The sequence below is a fragment of the Leptonychotes weddellii genome, chromosome 1 (assembly GCF_054177405.1).
Source record: "Leptonychotes weddellii isolate Sample4059 chromosome 1, ASM5417740v2, whole genome shotgun sequence".
NCBI lineage: Eukaryota > Metazoa > Chordata > Mammalia > Carnivora > Phocidae > Leptonychotes > Leptonychotes weddellii.
Genome location: NC_138369.1, coordinates 15,946,825 through 15,961,031, shown reverse-complemented (window position 1 = coordinate 15,961,031; position 14,207 = coordinate 15,946,825). Strand labels below are relative to the sequence as shown.

At 60.3% G+C, this 14,207-nt stretch overlaps 1 protein-coding gene and 1 pseudogene across 2 annotated transcripts in view; one reads left to right on the top strand and one right to left on the bottom strand.

The window, feature by feature from the left end:
• SEMA3F (semaphorin 3F) overlaps window positions 1–2,483 on the bottom strand; it is a 29,418-nt gene extending 26,935 nt beyond the window's left edge. Inside the window, exon 1 of one of the 2 annotated variants that reach the window (XM_006737341.2) lies at window positions 1,955–2,483. The gene's annotated coding sequence lies outside the window, so the exon portion shown is untranslated. The remainder of the gene's footprint in view (window positions 1–1,954) is intronic. The other variant, XM_031032387.2, reaches the window with a different exon arrangement.
• Window positions 2,185–9,921, top strand: LOC102726714 (ubiquitin-like FUBI-ribosomal protein eS30 fusion protein pseudogene; annotated as a pseudogene).
• Window positions 9,922–14,207: the final 4,286 nt, after the last annotated feature.

Here is a 14,207-nt window from a genome sequence, read left to right as displayed (position 1 = left end):
TTCCACAGTCACTTCCCCTCTGCCAGCCCCTAGATGCATTCCACTTAGCCCCAGCCCCAGAGAAGCCCCCAGTCAGGCGAGCCAGGTGGGTGGACAGAGAAGGAACAGCCACCGCCACCTGGGAGCCCACCAGGAAGAGAGCAGAGAAAGAAGGAAAGAAGCCTGGCGGGAGGGAGCAAGGGAGGGAGGCAGGCGGGAGGGAGGAGGAGAGAGGGAGGAGAGAGGGAGGGACGGAGGAGAGACGTTCGAACAAAGAACCGAGGAGCTGGGGCTGGCAAGGGGTGCAGAGAAGGGGCGGCCAGACAAGGGGGTCCGGAGGCACCTGGGGGTAGGGCAGGGGGCTAGGTGGTCGAATCGTCCAGCCTGATCCAGACCTCCCAGGCTTGGGGGGTGGGGGTGAACAGCCTGCCTCAGAGAAGGGAGGTTAGCTCCTCTGAGCTAAGAACTGCCTGGATGGAAGGGAGGCAGGAGCAGGGGCTGCGGGGGAACATGGAGATGAAATTACTAACGGCACCCCAGCCCTCCGGTATCCACCCCCACCCCTGCAGGCCAGAGCTCCTTTCTGGCTCCTTGGCTTCCCCTCCCCCAACACCCCATGGACCAGGAAGCAGAGCCATCCCACCATAGCTGGGATTGAAACCCCCCTTTCATGATCAGGGGTTTCCCAGTCAAGGTCACCTGGGCTCAGCTTCATCCTTCCCCTCAAGGTATGCCTACCAGAGCATGGGGGGCACTGAGGCTAGGCTGCTGGCCTTTTCTCCCTACACCCCCGCACTTCCGGGCCTGGCTCCTTCAGAACTGAGGGTCAGCAGAAGGGGTAGGCTTGCCCAGGGCTCTAGCCTTCCAGCACACCTTACCCCAGGGGTCCAGGCACACTTCCCGTGCAGCCTCGGAAAAGGCCCCAGCTCCATCCAACCCCCTGGACTGGGATGAGCCTCCAACCCCTGGATACAATTTCCCTATCTCTGCAACTAGGACAGAGGCTTCTGGGAGACAATCTGGATGAATTCAGGAGGTCAGGAACCCCCAACCTGGCCCAGCTCCAGGGTGGACACACCAGTGCCTTCAGGTCGTCCCCCTCCCCCGGTGTTCATGGGATGCTGTTCTCAACACAGTTATCTCAAGAATTATAAGTTATTTAAGCAGCCAGGACCTCAGCCTTAGCTCCAGCTGACCCATCCTGCCAGGCCTGCCTCATTCCCAGGCCACCTTGACACTCTCTGGTCCCACCTGTTCTAGGTGAGCCCACCAAGCTCCTAGAGTCCCCTGCCCATTTCACCACTGGGGCCCCAGCCTGCCCAAATAGGGGACTTAACCGCAGGCTCTCCCAGCTCACCTACACCCAGCATACAGCCAGGCCCCTAAGCCAAGCAAGACTCCCTGCTAGAAAAGCAAACCCAAGCTGGTAGCTGGGGGTCAAGGGGCTAGCACAGTGTTGGGAGAAAAGCTTCAGGGCTGGAGGTCCTCCAGCCTTGCTGATCTGGGGGACCCTCCACGTGGGGGCTGCCGGTATAGCGCTTCCCTCGGAGCAGACGAACCGGATCGGGACACTGAGGCAGGGCAGACGCACCTAAGGGGAAGAGCTCTGCCTGAGGCTTTAGTGGGAGAGAGCTGAGCCAGAGGGGCGTCCGTACTCCCGCTCCAGGAACGTGGGGGTGGGGGGTGGTGCGTGCGAGCACCCACCCACCCAGAATCTTATGAGAAAAAGTTGCTTTGCACACTGGTGACCCCGCAGGACACATCATCCACACATCCCCATGTCGCACCGATGATAAGGGTCCGGGCAGCCTGGACAGGTACAGCGCCCACTCAAGTCCTACCGCCTCTGCGTCCCGGGCCTCTCCGAGCCCCGCGCCCCGGACACTTCCGCAGAGTTGCAGTGCCGCGGGTCCCAGAGGGATCGCGGGGTGGCCCGGCCGCCTGCCCGCTCCCTCCCGGTTCCCGCCGCACTCACCTCCTCCGCGGCAGCGGGGCCTGGGCTCCCGGGCGGCGGGGGCGGCGGCGGCAGCGGCAGAGCGGCTCCCGGTTGGGCCGGCCGGCGCTAGCGGCCCCCCGGGGCCATGGCCCTGCCCGCGCCCTCTCGCCGCTGTGCCTGAGCCGGGGTCGACGCCGCGGCCCGGGTTTCACGGGTTCCGCGGGCTTCGGGCGCGTCAGCAGCCGAGGCCCCGGGCCCTAGCCCGGGCCATGGGAAGGCTCAGGGGCGCTCGGGGCCGCCTCCCCCCGGGTGGGCTGCGGGCGCCCCCTGGCCGGCGCGCCGAGGGCGCATTCCCCGGCGCGGGGCGCGGGCGACGGCGCGCGCTCGGCTTCGGGGCGCTGCGCTTGGCTCGGCCCAGTGGTGCTCGCCTGCTTGCTGGACTGGGGCCGGGCGGCCGCGCTGGGCTGCGCCGCTCGTCGCGGCGCGCCCTGGCCCTGCGCTGCGCTCGGGGCTCGCCGGACCGCGGCCGTTCGCTCGCTCGCTCGCTCTGGTCTCGCGGCCGCCGGCGGGACGGGGCGCTCGGAGCCGCGCGGGGAGCGCCGGCAATTGGCCGCCCGTGGGCGACATTTGCATAGCGCGGCCCCGCCCCGCCCGCCCCGCCCGGCCCCACCCCCGGGGCGGGACCCGCCCGGCCGCCGCCCCGCCCCCGCTCCACCTGTCCGCAGGCTGGGCTCGGGGCTCCCGGGCGGTGGGTCAACCCGCGCCAGGGGAGACTAATCTGCACCCTGCGCCCCCGCCCTGGCTTCGCGGGCGGCGCCCCCGCCCCGCCCTGGCTTTGTCTCTCCGTGGATACACCGCGCACACCGCGCCTGTTTACCCCGGCACTCAACTCCCTGGCGGGAAGGGCGGGCGCGCCGGGGAGCAGCGAGCCTGCGCTCACCTGCGCACCCCCTGCCGTGTCACTCCTTCCCACTTGCTGCGGGCCGCGCCGGGCCCCGCGCGAGTCCCGCAGCGTAGGACCCAGGACTGCCCCAGCCGCTCAGCAGGTGGCGGTGCAGCCCCTGGGACGGCTGGCACCGCTGGACCTGCTCGCTGCCTCCAGCCCAGGCCAGGTCGCAGCAGCCCAGCCTCACTGCTCTGCCCAAGCACTCCAGGGCTATCCGTAATTCCCCAGCCTCCAGCCCTATTTCAAACCGGCAGCCCCACGGATCCACTCCTTATAGTTCCATACCCCCAGAGAAGCCAGATAGGCTGGGCCTCCTCTCCTAAAAGGGACATTTGCTTTCAAATGGCCTCATGATGACCCAAGGGCCCAGCAACTGAGCCAAAACGCCTCCCCTGATCCCAGGAAGGGACCTGACACCCAACCCAACCCCCAAGGCCATGGCCTTACCAACCAGGACCACAAGCTCAGCCCTGCCCCATGCACTTTGCTGAGGTCCCAAGGGGCATGGGCCTTCTTTGTCCTCTCCTTCCTCCTTTCCCTCCTCCCTCTTCTATTCCCTCCCCTTCCTCCTCTCTCCTAGCTTCTTTTCTCCCTCTTTCTCCCCTCTCCTGTCTTCTCCCTTCTCCTCCCTCCTTCCTCTTCTCTCCTCTTTCTCTGCCTTCCCCTCCTCTTCACCCTCCTTTCCCTCCCCCTCTTTTCCCTTCTCTTTTTCCTCTTTCTCTCCCTCTCCTCCTTCTCCCTCCCCTTCTCCCTCTTCCCCCACCCCGTTCTCTCCCTGGCTAACAAGACGCCCTGGAGAAGGCATCCCTCCCTCTGACCCACTGACTGGTTGTGCCATGTTAAGAGCCCAGGTGAGGGTCTCCTTCCTGGGATTTGCAGTGCTGGTCCGCAGGCTCCGAGCAGATACCATCTGAAGCAAGGAAACACCAGCCTGGAGTTATGGTGGCTCTAGAGACAGTGCCTGCACCCCTCTTCTCTGTCAGGTCTCCTTTAAAACACTGTGACAGGGGCGCCTGGGTGGCTCAGATGGTTAAGCGACTGCCTTCGGCTCAGGTCATGATCCCAGCGTCCTGGGATCGAGTCCCTCATCGGGCTCCCTGCTCCGCGGGGAGCCTGCTTCTCCCTCTGCCTCTCTCTCTCTCTGTCTCTCATGAATAAATAAATAAATAAATCTTAAAAAAAAAAAAACACTGTGACAATTGTCCCTCCTCGTCCCACCTCCTCTATACCAGGGTCACCGCGGAGGTCAGCACCACGGCACCGCCATCCCCATGGTTTCCAACACCATCTCTTCCACATTTCCCCCACTCCCCCCCACCCCAGGTCTCCCCGGTCTTCTAGCCCGGCCACCCCTGTCACCACCCCCAGCACGATCATCATCATGGTCACTGAAGCAGAACTGTTAGGACTTACCAAAGACTCCAGGGTGCTGGGTTGGGAAGAAAAGAGACTCAATTAATGTGTCCATGGAGCTCCCCTCAGACACATAGAATGGAGCTAGTGTGGGGAGGCCTTCTGAAGGGGCAGTGGGGCCGGGGGACAGCGCACGGGGAGAGGAAGAGACCACCTCACACAATGGAATGCCAGTGCCTTCCTTTTTTTTAAAAGATTTTGTTTATTTATTCATGAGAGATAGAGAGAGAGAGGCAGAGGCAGAGGGAGAAGCAGGCTCCCCGCTGAGCAGGGAGCCCGATGCGGGACTTGATCCCAGGACCCTGGGATCACGACCTGAGCCGAAGGCAGACGCTTAACCGACTGAGCCACCCAGGCGTCCCTGCCAGTGCCTTCCTAAACAACGTGAGAAGGTTGAGTAATAGAAATAAAAGCACTCATCGCAGCAGGGAATCCACACTCAGCCCGTCTGGTGTCCGTGCCAGGTTGGCCATTATGTTATTATGCATGTAAGAGATGTGCATTGGGGCGCCTGGGTAGCTCAGATGGTTAAGCATCTGCCTTCGCCTCAGGTCGTGATCCCGGGGTCCTGGGATCGAGTCCCGCATCGGGCTCCCTGCTCAGCGGGGAGCCTGCTTCTCCCTCTGCCTCTATCTGTCTGTCGCTTATGAATAAATAAAAAAATCTTAAAAAAAAAAAAAAGAGATGTGCATTATTTGGAGGAATATAGTAGACCCTCCCGCAATTTGCCTTCAAGGTAGGGGCCTAGAGGCGCTTGAAACCAACCCTGGATGGGAGTCCCAGCCAGCTTGGGAGGCCCTGTATGCCAGCAGAGTTTATGGTTCTTTACTTCCAGGCACTTCGCAGCTCCTCCGAGAAGCAGGTCCTGCTGTCCCCACTGTACAGATGAGGAAGAGGCGACGGAGAGAAGTGGGGAGGCCTGTAGCCACTGGGCTGAGGTGTTAGGAAAAGGTGGCCTTTTCAGGAGTTATGGGAAGGCTCCAGGAGGGAAGGGCCAGGCCACAGGGCCCACATGGAGCCAAGGGCCCACAACCCAGACAGGCGCTCAGGGCTGGCCATGAGTGCTGGAGCCTGGCGCGGCACTTACAGAGTTCAATAAATCTTTATTGAATGAATAAGAGAGCAAATCCCTGCAGCACCAGATCCAAGAGGGAACATGAGCCAAGAACGCAGAGCCAGGAGCCAACTCCTGGTCCCACCCCCTGGCTCCTCTGGGCCAGCTGCCCCCACCAACCTCTTCCCCTGCCACCCAGAGTCCTTCTGTCTTCCTCTCCGAAAGCCACTCAGCCGCTAGCTCCACCTGAGAGCCACTTCGGATGCCCTGTGGGGTCACCTGAAGTGAGGCAGCCAGGCTAGGCTGATCCCCTGCCCCTGCTGGGCTTCCCTCCCTCCCCTGCAGGACGCTCAGATCCCAGGCCTGCTTCTTCTCCAGCTCTCCCATGGCCCATCCTGGTTCCAATCTGGATACGCAAGATGGGGGTGGACACAATGATGGTTAGGCCAGGTCTGGTTTCTCCTCTGACCCAGCCTCTAGGGTTCCCCTCCTGGAGTAGCCCCTCTCCCTTTCAAGATGGGCTCTGAGTACCTGTAAGATAGACCCTCTGGGTGACATCCTGACTGTAGAGTCTTGGGCTCATGGCTCAGCTTCCCAGAGCTTCTGAGATGCTACAAAGCCCAACAACAGGGCTCACAACCTGGAAGGAATTGGCCCCCTTTGTCTCGGTCCCCACCCCCAGGTGATGGTGCGTTCACCGGACAGGAGCACCTTGGAGTTCTTCCCCAAAACACTCCCAGCCTTTCAACCTGGCCCAGCCTTTGTCTCTGCCCATACACATGCCTGTTTCTTTGCCTTCTGGCTTTTCCAGGCTGTGCTGAGGGGACTGAAGTGCAGCCCTGGGCCTCCCGCGGCCTGTCGGGCTGTCCATCCTCTGTCTATCTATCCTATCCGCCTCTGTCCGGCCTCCCTCGAGTGGAGTGAGAGAAGCTTGCTATGCTGGGTAACCTCGAGAGAGGCTCTGCCCTTCCAGCCTCAGCAACTAGAAGGCGAGACTTGGAGGCCTGGGCCTCAGAGACCCGCCATGCCCCCAGGATGAAGGTGGCAACTAAACCAGCCCCCCCTTCCTCTGGCCCACTCTCTGGGGAACCTGTTTCCCGGGCCTAGCAGGCTGAGCAAGCCCTGGCCCGCCCGCCTCAGCGTTGCTGGCTCAGGTTTCCCCACTTTCTGGTTTTCTCATCTCCCCTGCCCCAGGCGCAGCCCTCACCCGCCTCCCGGAACTGAATCCCAGAGAGGGGGGGAGTGTTGCAAAGGAGGCCCTGGGAGGGGGCGCAGGGCATTGCTCGGGCAGCACCGGGAGTGGGGCAGTGAGGAGTCCCCACAGCCCAGGCTCAGGTTGGGGTTCGGCTCAGCCTCCTCCTGCCCAGCAAGCCCCAGGGGCTGGCTCGGAGCCCATCAAAAGCTGGAACAAGCCACCTCCCTGGTTGCTTCCCAAAGCCTCCTCTAGGCCTTTTCTGCTGCTGTCCCCTCAACCAGGAATGTTCTTCCCAGACTTCAGCACCAGTGTCAACCGAGTTTCCTATAGACCCAAGCCCTTGGTCTCCTCCTTTACCCTCAAACACTGTCCCCTTCTGCACAAGGGACAAGCCTCCCTTCTGGAGGCTGCCTCCTCCCCCCTTTCCCCTTAGGCAGGAGCTCCACACAGTCTCATCTCCTGGTCTTTGCACATGCTGCTCCCTTGTACCTGGAATTCCTTTCCCACTTCCTTCTAGATCCTTCAGGCCTCTGGGAAGACATTACCTCCCCGGAAGCCAATCCTAATGGCTGAGTCAGGAGTTTCCTTGGGCCGCTGCAGGTCCTGCACTCCTAGCCAGCCCCTAAGAGATGCTGCCTGGGACCCAGGTCTCTCTGGGTTCAGAGTGAACAAGAGAGGGGGGACACAGGGCTCTGAGATCTGCACATGTTACCCCACATCCCTCATCCAGTGTGTGTGTGTGTGTGTGTGTGTGTGTGTGTGTGTGTGTGTGTGGTGGTGAGGGAGGTGGGGGTTGGGTGGGCCCCGGCTCGGCTGGCTGCCAAGTGACCCATGACCATCGGCCAGCCTGAGCATATCCTGTTTAGACAGAGGCCAGACAGCCATCCCTCACCCACTTGGGCCTGCCCAGCCCCTGCTAGAGAGCCCAGGTCTTAGGCCTAGAGCTCAATCCTTATCAGGCTTCAGAGAGGCCTCCTCACGAAGAATTGGTCTGGGAATTCTGTGTTTCCTCTGCCCTCAGAGCAGAGGCCTTTACTCCGGGTGCTGAACCTTGAGGCAGTAATGGTTAGGCCGCCCCAGCCACTGGGTGAGGATGGGGTGTGGAGCCTGCCTTAAGAGACAGGGTCTGTGTGGAAAAGACCTTGGATCTGGAGCCCACCTGGGAGCAGGCACCAGCCACTCCTTGGCTTTGCCTGACTCAGTTGGGGCAGCTCCAACTTTCTAGCTGCTCAGGCCAAGAAGCCATAAAACCAGCTTGGACTCTCTTTCTCTCACATCCACATCAAACCATCAGCAAAGACTTGCAACTTCACCTTAACACGTGCAAAGTATCAGGTGACCCCTTCCCACCTTGTCTCTGGTCACCAGCTCTGCAGCCCTGGCCTAGGCAGCCACCACCCCCATGGCCAACCTCGTCTCTTTCCTGACAAGCACACAAGCCTCCTTACTGGGCTCCCAGCGTCTGCTCTTGTCTCCCACAATCTAGTCAACCAGGATCCACAGAGACCCTGTTAAAATGGGAGCCAGGTCAGGTCTCTCTTGCCCAAAGCTCTCAAAGGCTGCTACTTTGTCAAGAGTCAAAGCCATGTCCTTGCAGTGGCCGACCCGCAGCCCCCTTCACCACCTCTGATTCACATTTTCCTGCTCTGGGTCACAGCCTCTTCACTCCTCCTCCCACACCTCTCCAGCCTCGGGGCCCCGCAATGACTGTTCCCTCTGCCTGGGTGCCCTTCCAATAGATGCTTCCATGGCCTCTTTTAGGTCTCTGCTCAGATAATATCTGACCACCGACATCTCGGAATGGGAGGGGGCTGAGCCCAGGGCCCTCTGATCAGAGACTGGAAGCTGTATTCTACCCTCATTTGGGCCCTCTGCTCACACTCACCTGCAGCTGAGGATGGGGCAGAGATGGTGCCCATTTGCTGTTTCCTCCTCTACTTAAGAGCTGAGCTGAGGAGAGAGTGGCCCAGGCTGCAGCAGCAGGGACTCAGGGTAGACTCTGCCTTGACTTAAACAGTGATGCTGCAGCTGTGAGCCCCCCAGGGAGCAGGTGAAGTCCCTTAGGCAGAGCTGTGCCTCAGGGTTGGGGGAGACCTGGGCAGCCCCCAACAAAGCTGATGTGACGGGCTCTGATCCGTGGGGTTTCTGACGGCCTCTCAGGCTCACATCTGCTGCACACGCCCCATCCATGTGTCTGTGTGGCCACAGTCCTGGGGGAGGGGGGCCCAAGGAGGGTCCTGCAGCCAGGCCTGCAAGCTGAGATCTGGACTTACTTAGTTCCAAATGACTGGGGAATGTCCCTTCCGTGACAGTCGCCGTGTGGCCTCCCCTGGTCCCTCACTCCCTGCAGGGAAGTGGGGCCCAGATGAAGGCAGCTCCCCTGGAAGGGGGGAGCGGCTGGTGGGCAGACACTGGGCACCCTGCCATCCTGGCCCTCTTCCCTAAGCCTGGCTCCAGGTTTTCCGTGAAGAAGTGCTGCAATATGAGGTCACTGTCCGTAACCTCCAGACCAGAGATCTCAGGACAGAACACCCCATCTCGGGCTCCATCCCCCGCGAGCCAGGGAATGGAGGACCTTGAGCAGCACGGTCCCCTGTTCTGCACCGCAAGGCCTCTGAGGCACAGCAGTGTTGGGACTGGCCAAGAGGAAATGCTCCTTGCAGACAATCGCCCTTCCCAGCACACGGCCTCGGGGCATTGGATGAGTGCTGGACAGCGGGGCGAATGCAGGTGGTGGGGAGCTGGGTCTTCCCCGGCCCACCGGCTGCTGGCTAAGCACTCCATCCGCAATGATGAGCTTCTTGGCTCCCAGGTGTGCTTGGCGGGGCGGCAAAGCTGAACCCCTGCTCCCTACCCCAGGATAGGGCACTCTCCTGTCTTGGGAGGGTTTGATTTCTAAACGTAACTGGACAGAGTGGACACCTAGGCTGGACCTGGCCTCTGGACCTGCACCTAGAAACTTGGGGCTCCACTCTTTTTCTACTCCCTCTTGGCGGTAGGCCATGGTTTAGTCACCAACAAGCAGCTCTTTGTCTATGCCCAGGAGCTACACACCCTCCAGGTGACCGGCAGGAGATGGTCACCCAGATCAAGGCTCATGGCCATTGCTCCAGGAGATCAGGTGGTGCTCCTGGCAGGCCCGCCCCTCGGGGCTGAGGCTACCCTGGGTCAGTGTGGAGCGGAGGCTCTGACCCCCGGAAGTAGCCAGCCGCATGCTTGGAGGTAAAGTCCATGGTCCCCTGGCCCGTGCTGGGAAAGCAAGAGGGCGGACTCCCAAGATGGCCAAACAGGAGAAAAAGAAGACAGGCCGAGCCAAGCGGCAGATGCAGGACGACTGATGCTTTGTCAGTGCTGTACCCACCTTTGGCAAGAACAGGGGCCCCAATGCCAACTCTTGAGTCCGTTGTAATCCTGGCTCTCCCCAAGAAAGCCACTTAGTTAGACAAAAAAAGACAAAGAAAAAGAAAGGAACTGGGGGCTCCACCTGTGGAGTCCTAGGAAGGAAGAGGCCCCTGACTCACAGTGGCCAGAACAGCATTGTGGACCCATTTAATAGAAGGGAATACTGAGACTTTGAGGAGCAGGGGCCTGGGCAAACTTGTCTGTGGATTCCAGGCTAGAGCCCCCTTGAATGCTGAGGTACAGTCACAGATTGAGAAAAGAGTAGGACTGGCCTGAGGGTTATGAGGCATGGCATAGTCTGATTTAAATTTTTAAAGGATTCCTTCGGCTCCTGGGGGGCTAAAAATCAAGCTGCGGACCTCCAGGAGAGGGAGGACAGGGACCTGGCTGGATCACTGGGGTGGGGCTGGCTATCCTCGAACTCAGCCAGGCTCCCCTCATCTTTCCCTTGGAGCTCATCCATAGGGCATGACCTGGGATTTTGAGGTGGGAAGAGAGGCCTCCTTCCCTGCCCCATGCACTCTCCACATGGGGCCTGGCTGGCCAGCCTCCCTGCTCCCCTCTCCTGAGACCATGGTTGAAGCTTTAATCCGAGGACAAGTTTCTGCAAAGCTCCTGTTTGCTGCCGGAACGAGCAGGCACCAGCCGAGATGGAGGGATGAAGAGAATGGTATATGGAAGAAGGAAGGGGGCAGGGCCTGTGTAGAGTGAGATCAGAACTCCACACTCCACCCTCTGCCCTGCCTGTCACTAGCACCTCCAGACTAACTTCAGGGACCTCGTTCTTGCCACCCGGAAGGATGCGTTCGTGTGTCCACAGCCCGCTGGAGCACCCCCTGCGTGCCACCTCTATCTTGGTCATGGCCGCAGGGCTCACAGGGAAGAGTCTCTGGGACTGAAGCCACACCCCCAGTCGCCCTAGTGCCGGACAGGTTCCAATTCCTGATTCCTGAGGATGTTGGTCAGGGGCCCAGAGGGCAACTGCCCTCCCCCTACCCACGATTGCTGGGCTCCTCACAATCCCTGAGGGGAAACCGAGGCCCACAGCATGCCCATGCCCTTGTCCTCTCCTGCAGTACCCCTATTCCTGTCCTCTAGCTCCAGGTACCCCAACTTCTTCCACCGCCCTTCATTGCGTTCTTCCCACACCACCCTTAACCACAGGTGGCCTTTCTCCACTCTTCCCTCTGGGCACCCCACTCCTGCCTAGAGGAGAGGGGGTACCTGGAGAGCTGGGTGGTTGGAACCAGAAGGAAACTCCAAGTCCTCTTTGCTAGCTCCCCCTGCCTCAGGGCACCCATTCTGGGGGCAGAGCCTGGTTTGTGGGAAGGGCTGGGCTATAGCTCCCAGACCTAGTCTGCATCTGATTTCCCTGGGGGCCATGTCCCACAGACCATCCGTCTCCACTTCCCTCCCTGAGACTGGACTATCTCAAGTATCCCCCTGGCCCCTCTGCAGCTGCCTCTCTGAGTACCCCCCAAAATCAGTGCCTCCCAGCCAAAGACATCTGTACCCTCGCCTGAGAGGGGTCTCGCCACTTGGGGTGGCCTAAAGATGGGATCTTGGGCAACAAGACAATGCCCTGGGTCAACGCAGAGCCTCAGAAAGCCCCCATTTCCCGTCCAGGGGTCTGGTTGGGCCCAGGCTAGGCTATGCGGGGGGGGAGTGCCTATCCCCTGGGCAGGGTTAAGCAGATCCAGCTGGGGCCCATTCTTTGGATAACACTGGTGTTTCTTGCTGCAATTTTAGGCACACAGAGAGGGGACCCGGTCCTGGACTGTTGGCTTGCTCAGGTCTTAGGCTCTGTAGCCTTGTGGACACAAGGTGGTCCAGGCTGGGCCCCCCATTCTCCTGGGGCCTTCAGTTGGGGACGGGGCCCTGGAGGAGGAGATAAGGGCTGAGCTGGTGGGGGCACAAGGCATGAGAGCCCCCCCAGCCAGAGTTGGAAGAAATTCCGATTGCTGAGGTGTCTGGCTGGCTCAGTGAGTAGTGCGCACAACTTGGGGTCATGAGTGCAAGCCCCACGTTGGGGGTACAGTTTACTTAAAAATAAATAAATAAGACATTCTTCTTTTTTTTTTTCATAAATAAGAAATTCTGATTGCTGAATGCTCCTGAGCACCACCCCTCCTCATCTGCTCCCCTGCGCCCAGTGCTTTCTCACAATGGGGCTTGTTGTGGGGAGTACCGGGGGGCTCCCAGCTGCCTATTCCCTCCGTCTCTTGTTGACCAAGGGCACCCCTCCCCACCCTGCCAGATGGGACTGCATACCCTGTGGGTCCTGGGTTCTAGAGAACTCACCTGTACCCCTATGTTCTCCCTACAGGACTCCAGGGTGATGCTTTCCTATCTTCCCATGCCAGGGACCCCTCACTCTCGACCAGGCCAGACCTGAGGCAAAGGCACCACTTGGCAAATGGGGAGAACAGGGCCCTGAAAGTGTCCCATGGAAAGCCTGAGGCAGAACCAACAGAGCCTGGTTTGTCTGCTGGGGGACCAAGGCCGTCAGTCAGAGGGGTCTTCCTCTTGGTGCCTGGAAGCCAGGTCCCCCCGGCCTGGCCGAGCAGTTCCTTGGGTCACTGCAGGGATCCTGGAGGGCTGTCCCCTCATCACACCTCATACCATGTTACTCTCAAGCCCTTGCCCAGCCTAGTCTTCCACTGGGAATGTCTCTTCCGTCTCCCTGGAGAGATTGTCCTGATCCTTCCCGCCTGGTTCAAATGCTATTTCCCCACAAAAGCCTCCCCTGTTTGCCCAGTTGGTCTGTCTTCTGAGCTTCTAGGGGAGAGTCTCTCGCTCTGCCTGTGTTTTGATCTAATGTGATACATTCATTCATTCTGCAGACATCATGTGTGTCCACCCTGTGCCAAGTACTAGGCCACAGGGGCTGACAGCTCTGCACATCTCACCTCTGTTCTCGGCCATGAGCTCCGGAGGGTCAGGTGGAGGCTTCTCGGGGCTAAGGGTGCAGAGCTGGTCCTGGGGAAAATGGGCCAGACTGCCACTGACCTCCTGCTCATCGGGTGAGGAAGCCACCAAGTCCCCATCCCCTGCTGCTGATTCTCTACTCTAATTTGGCCTGAATTTTCAACAAAATTGTCTCCAAGGGCTGGTAGGCTAGGCTTCTAGACCTGGGGCTGACGGGTGGGGGCTACCTCAGGAGACCTTGACGGCACTGTATTGGGGATTCAAGTTCCTGCAAGGCCCAGGCCCACCCAGACCCTACAACTTGGAAAGGCCCCACGAGGGCGGGGAGATGGACTCCGGGTGGGAAAGGGCCTGGCATCGAGGGAAGCCTGGGTCCCCGGAAGTGTGGAGACCGCTGCGCCGCCCGGGCTCTGGCCATGCTGTGTGCGCGGCCCCTAGAGCTTCTGTGGATGTGGGGACACGGATGGACGGACGCAGTCGGGGCCACTGAGGTCTGGTTTCACTGCGCCTCATCCTCCTTACCCAAATGTCAGGGCCGACAAGTCTGGGGTGCGTTTTGTGTGCCACCCCCCCACCCCAACTCCCATCCCGGCTGCATGCTTGTGGCTCCCACTGGCCCCCGTGCACTTACCCATTCTCTGGGACAGGAGAGCAAGTCCCTCCCCCTGCCACCCGGTCCACACCACCCAGGTGCTGGGAAGGTGAAAGCAGCTACCAAGAGCAGATTGCTGGGAGCAGCATCTAATATGTAGGACACACTTTGTTATGACTCATTGTGTCTCCCCAGCGGATGACAGAGAGAGCCAGGCACCATCACCAGGGGCACCGAATCACTCTGTCTGGGACAGTGGGTAGGTGTTTGCCTTTTCATCCGGCACAAGGGTCTGCTCGGGATGGGGCATCTTGACCCCATATCCTGCCCCTGCCCCTGCTTGTCAGGCATCCGGGCCCCCACCTGGTGGCTCCCCACACTCACCCACACTGGAGCCTTCACCCCAAAGGTGACCTCACTGTCTTCCCTGGGAGAGGACCTGCATGCAGGTTGTCATGGGAATGCGGTGCTGGCCCAGCAGCCACCTGGAACTCCTGGGCCACACACCTGCCTCCCTCCTCAAACAGGCCTGCGCCGGCTTTACCACCACCCCAGCGTCCAGCCCACAACTCCTCCACACATTTACAAACCAGGAGCTGTGGGAGTTGGCAAGGTCAGCAGGGGTCTCCTGGTGGGTGTGCGGAAGGTATCCAGAGGGCTAGGAGGGTGACTCACGGAAGGCTGTGTGGAGGAGGTGACAGCCACTGGCCTTCAAAGAACCAATTAGAGGGGCGCCTGGGTGGCTTAGCCAGTTAAGTTTCT